Source organism: Choloepus didactylus, chromosome 14 (assembly GCF_015220235.1).
Source record: "Choloepus didactylus isolate mChoDid1 chromosome 14, mChoDid1.pri, whole genome shotgun sequence".
In the NCBI taxonomy this organism is placed as follows: Eukaryota; Metazoa; Chordata; class Mammalia; order Pilosa; family Megalonychidae; genus Choloepus; species Choloepus didactylus.
In genome coordinates this window covers 64,807,678-64,813,769 of record NC_051320.1, presented here as the reverse complement: position 1 = coordinate 64,813,769, position 6,092 = coordinate 64,807,678, and the positions used below count along the sequence as shown (strand labels likewise).

Sequence of the window (6,092 nt, the reverse complement as noted above, 5' to 3'; positions counted from 1 at the left end):
TCAAAAATGTCACTCTTAGTTGCTCTTGGGTTGTTTGTCCTCTCTTAGCTTCTCCAGAGCAAGAGTCTGCTTTCAACAGCCATCTTCAAACTCTCTCATCTGCAGCTCCTGTGCTTTCTTCAAAGAGTCCCTCTTGGCTGTAGCAGCTTGCTCCTTCTGTCTGATCTTATATAGTGCTCCAGTAATTAAATTCAGACCCACCCAATGGGAGGGCCAAAACCTCCATGGAAATTATCCAATCAGAGTCATCACCCACAGTCGGGTGGGATGCATCTCCATGGAAACACTCAAAGAATTACAATCTAATTAACTCTGATAGGTCCACCCACGCAAGATTACATCAAAGATAACGGCATTCAGGGGGACATAATACATTCAAACTGGCACAACCAGTAAGTGTGCTGGCTCTAAAACAAAAGGAGAAAAAGATCATGGTAGGTTAGATCAGTTAAATAGGGACTGAGGCAGCACTTGTGCCAACACCTGAAAACTACGCAGAATTGTGATAAGTGGAAGAAAGGAAAGAGTGTTTTGAGTAGGAGTAACAGACTGCTTAGAACAGAGAAATGTTGTTTCCTTTTGCCTCTCAGGGGGCAGCCTTTTATGTTACAGAGTGAGGGGCTTTAGAGCAAGAGAAACCAGGAATGAAATCTCAGACTGATCACTTAATAACTGTATAACTTTGGGTAAATCACTTACCTCTCCATTTCAATGTCTCATTTGTACAATGGGAGGTAATATTTGTTTGCAGGGTTGTGGTGAACTAGAGTGACCAGCTCAATTTCCAGCATAGAGTAGATAACACATGAATATTGCTTCTTCCTTCCCCTTGAATTATTGACATTCTGAAAGAGAAAAGTAACAAATGAGAGGAAGAAAACAGATTCAGGGACACCAGATGTCATATGCAGTTCCATATGGCAGATAGTTACAGCATGTGGTGGCAAGACTTGGCCTGGCTTCAAACAATATATTGAGATTTTGGAAAAGCTCGCCAGTGATACCACAAATTCCTATTCTTATCACATGTTAAGATACGAATCTGGCAGACTAGTGAGAGCAACATCATGGTCTCTAAACCCTTTTCTGGTGATCTACAAAGGCAATGGTTTCATAAAGATTGCTAAGTAACCCTTTTAGATAGAAAGGCAAAGCAAATGTTAAGTAATATTGGGGAAGAAGCATTTAAGGATACATTAAAACACAGCCTATGCTAATATATAATTATAGCTACCATTTATTAGGCATTTGCTACATGCCAGGCACAGTGCTAAGCATTTTATAAAGCAATCTCATAAAATTTCAACACCTCTATGAAGTTATCTTGTTACTACCCCATTTTACAGATGAAAACCTGAGACCCAGAGAAGTTATGTGACTTGCCTAAAATCGCACTGCTAGTAAGAGGTAAATCTGACATATTACCAAGATAATTTGACTGGACACATCATAATATTGTTATATTGTTCAAAAAATCAAATAATGAAGTGGTTTGTTTTTAACAATGTAGGCATACTACAATGCAGCTATAGGCTTTCAGACCAGATTATGGCTACCAAAGGCATGACAGATTGTCTATGTAAAATTTAAGCCCACTGCTAAAATTTCATTGTGTCTGCTTCTAAAGAATATGATTCCCACCGTTATTTGGCCAGTCCAAGTAATTTTAAAGATTTCTTTGGAAAGGGTGGGAGCATAAAAATAATGAGAGTATGAAGTGCATGGGAAAACAGTGTTTCAAGGCTTCAAGAGGAAGGACTGCCCAAAGCCTCTAGATCAAGACCACTCTGTGTCTTTTTCATCTTACACCTTGGATGCCGCCAGGAATTTCAGGTGTTCTTATACACACACACACACACGTACACAAACACACTCACAGACCTGGTATTTCCAGAGGTTTTTACCAAGCATAGGAGTTGGCTTGCTTGTCTGCCAGGTTATCAGTGAGCAAAGGCACTTGGGGAAAATACTGATGTTCTTTCCAGTTAATTTATTTTTATTTTTTTTATTGTGAACTTTAACATATACACAACAATGATAACTTTCAAAGTATGATTTTGCAAGTAGTTAGAGAGCAAATTTCAAAGAATGTCTTGGGTTACAGTTCCACAACTTCAGCCATTTCCATTATTGTAAAATATAACATACATACAGAAAGGTGTCAACTCTCGATGTACAGCTCAACAAGTAATTACATAGGTAATTTCAAAAATTGTTATGGGTTATAGTTCCACAGTCTCAATCTCTTCCCTATTATGCAATACAAGGTATATACAGAAAGGTGAAGACCTTCAAGGCACAATTCAATGAGCAGCTATAGAGCAAATCCCAAAAGATGTTATAGGCTACAGTTCCACCTCCTTCCAGCCATTCCAACACCCCAGCACCCAAAAATGTATATAAAGTTTCAGTATTCATAGACCTTTGTTAAACCTTATCTTGTTTGTTGCTACCCCTTCCTGTCACTTAATCTCTTTCTCCATCTTCAGGGATGTCTAGGCAGTGAGCACCCTAAATCGCTCATATTGAAAGGGGGTGTCGATGGTATGGGGAAGGGGGCTGCATCTGATTGTTGATCTTAAAGAGGCTGTTGCCTCTGGGTTTTATGATTTGTCTGGTATAGGAACACTCTGGTGGATTTTAAGTTTCTGAAAGATAAAACTTAGTGAGTGAATCTTTTATAGAATCTCAGTTAGGGACCTAGGTATTTCGGGACTACTTTTGGTAAGGGCATGGCATACTGTGGCCATGGGATGTCTAGCTGGAGCTTGCATAAGAGAAACCTCCAGGATAGCCTCTCAACTCTATGTGGGATCTCTCAGCCACTGTGACCTCAGCTTACCTTTCTTTTTCCCCCTTTTGGTCAAGTAGGCATTTTCAATCCCTCACTGCCAGGGCCACGCTCATTCCTGGGTGTCATGTCCCACGTTGCCAGGAAGATTCATTCCCCTGGGAGTCATGTCCCTCATGGGGGAGGTTAATGAATTTATTTGCTGAGTTGGGTTTAGAAAGAGAAAGGCCACATCTGAGAAACAAAAGAGGCTCCCTGGAGGGCTCAGCCTCCTATTTACAACCCTAAATTTCACAGAAGCAAGCCTTAAGTCAAGGGCTTGATTTATTAAGTAGTTGATTCTTAACTTCACTTATATATATTCTATTCCAAGATAAATAATCAGTTTCTTACATTATCTTCACTTAGTTGTACAATCATCATCACTCTCAGCTTTAAATAATTATCACAACATAATACATCCCAGAGGGGAAGATCTAAGATGGTGGCACAGAGAGGCGTGGAAGCTAGTTAGTCCCCCTGGAACAACCAATAAACAACCAGAAACAACTAGTAAATAATCCAGAATAATGGCAGGAGGACAAACGTGACCATCCACTCATCATATACCAAGCGGAATTGGGAGGAATGCCTGAGATGGCAGCATAAAATCTGTAAGTAAAAACTGTGGATCCAAGCTGGGAGCCCCCTCCCACCATGGCCTGAGCTGCAAAGACTCACAGTGCTAGAGAGCAGCTCTCTCTGAGCCAGTGAACACAGCTCAGCTGAGCTCCAACTGGGGGTTTTAATTAACACTCTCTCTGAGCAAGTGAACACAGCTCAGCTGAGCTCCAACTGGGATTTTAATTAACAAATGTGGACTGCTTGATACGGGCTACGAATCCCCAACAAGCAGACAGAGGTCTGGGTGATGACTGACCTTGGAGAGCTGGAGGGTGACCACAGGCTGGCCCTGAAGGGGGCTTTCTGTCCCTGTTTCAGCTCAGAGGAGAAAGCCTCAGCCATGTTCAATTCCCAGCGCTCTGACCCAGACAAGGGTAGAGATAGCACAGGCAGAGAGAGATCTCAAATGCTAATGACCTCTCTCCAGGGGGTCTATTTTCCCTAAAGGGAAGAGGTGGGGCCCAGCTCTACTATCTGCCTTGCATTCAGAAACAGACCCCAGAGCCTGGGGAAAAACACCCACTGGCCACACCTCCTTACCAGTCTGGAGCTACAGGATGACAGGTGCCACCTGCTGGGAAGAAAAGCACAGTGACCTGAGGCCTCACAGGGTGTACCAATTTTCTAAGACACACCCTCAGAGAAACTGGTTACTGAATAGTTCTTCCTTCTGGGACCTGAGCCTATTTTGGTCTGGGGAAACCTGATTGGGGTAACCAAGGAAACCATGCCTAGACAACAGAAAACTACAACCTACACCAAGAAAAATGAAGTTATTGCCCTGTCAAAGGAACAAACTTACACTTCAACTGAGATACGGGAATTGAAACAACTAATACTAAGTCAATTCAAAAAGCTGAGGGAAGATATGGTGAAAGAGATAAAGCATCTAATGAAAACACAGGGCGTACATAAGGTAGAAATTGAAAGTTCGAAAAACCAACTGGCAGAATCTATGGAAATGAAAGGCACAACACAAGAGATGAAAGACACAATGGAAACATACAACAGCAGATCGCAAGAGGCAGAAGAAAGCACTCAGGAACTGGAGAACAAGGTACCTGAAAGCCTACACACAAAAGAACAGAGAAAAGAATGGAAAAATATAAGCAACATCTCTGAGAACTTAAGGAGAAAACAAAAAACAAGAATGTACATGTCATTGGTGTCCCAGAAGAAGAAAAGAGAAAAGGGGCAGAAGCAATAACAGAGGAAACAATCAATGAAAATTTCCCATCTCTTATGGAAGACATAAAATTACAGATCCAAGAAGCACAGCATACCCCAAACAGAATAGATCTGAATAGGCCTGCGCCAAGACACTTAATAATCAGATTATTAAACATCAAAGATAAAGAGAGAACCCTGAAAGCAGCAAGAGAAAAGTGATCCATCACATACAAAGGAAGTTTGATTAGACTATGTGTGGATTTCTCAATAGAAACCATGGAGGCAAGAAGGAAGTGGGGTGATATATTTAAGATACTGAAAGAGAAAAACCACCAACCAAGAATCCTGTATCTGGCAAAACTATTCTTCAAATATGAGGGAGCGCTTAAAATATTCTCTGACAAACAGACAATGACAGAGTTTGTGAACAAGATACCTGCTCTACAGGAAACATTAAAGGAAAAGACAAGAGTGAGGGGTTTGGAAAACAATTTTGGGAAATAGTAACACAGTAATGTAAGTACACTGAACAAAGATAACGGAGTATGGTTGAAAGATGAAGGCTGGGATCATGTGGGACACCAGAACAAAAGGTGAAGGATAAAGACTGGGACTGTGTAACTCAGGGAAACCTAGGGTGCTCAACGATTGTAATAAAAGGTACAAATATGTTTTTACATGAGGTAGAACAAATGAATGTCAACATTGCAAGGTGTTAAAAATGGGGTGGGATTTGGGGGAAAATACAATCAATGCAAACTAGAGACTATAAATGGAAACATTATATTATGCTTCCTTTAATATAACAAAGGCAATATACAAAAGCTAAATGCATATAGGGGGTGGGGGGTAGGGAATAGGGGAAGGGTATGGGACTCCTGGCATTGGTGATGTGGTCTGACTCTTTCTTCTACTGCAGGTTAATGCTAGCTTTCCTTTTGTTGCTTTCTAGCTGTCGTGTGTTGTTCTTTTGTTTTTTGTTTTCTCTCTCTTTCTCTTCTTCTTTCGTTTCTCTGCCTTCTTTGACTCCTCTTCCTTCTTCGTGGAAGAAATGTAGAAGCCTTTATATAAACAGTGGCGATGGTGCTGAATGCAAAAATATGTGACTATACAGGGAACTAACGATTGTTTACTTAGGATGGAATGCATAGTGTATGAATAAAACTGTCTTAAAAGAAATGGGTAGATGAAGAAATCTTGAGAGCACTATATTGAGTAAAATAAGACAGAACATAAAGGCAAATATTGCAGAGTCTCACTGATATGAACTAATTATAATATGTAAACTCATAGACATGAAATATAAGTTACCATGATATAGAATGAGGCTAAAGAATGGGGAGCGGTTGCTTATTATGAGCAGAATGTTCAACTAGGGTGAACTTAAACATTTGAAAATGGACAGAGGTGACAGTATCATGTTGTGAGAAAGACTAACAGTGCTGAAGGGTGTGTGAAGGTGGTGGAA

The 6,092-nt window shown here is 40.7% G+C and overlaps 1 long non-coding RNA gene across 1 annotated transcript in view; it reads right to left on the bottom strand.

The window, feature by feature from the left end:
* Positions 1–357: 357 nt before the first annotated feature.
* LOC119509394 overlaps positions 358–6,092 on the bottom strand; it is a 292,236-nt gene continuing 286,501 nt past the window's right edge. The window contains exons 5-6 of the long non-coding RNA XR_005211689.1: positions 700–845; positions 358–407 (exon numbers count right to left, since the gene is read on the bottom strand). This is a non-coding gene — a long non-coding RNA (uncharacterized LOC119509394). The remainder of the gene's footprint in view (positions 408–699; positions 846–6,092) is intronic.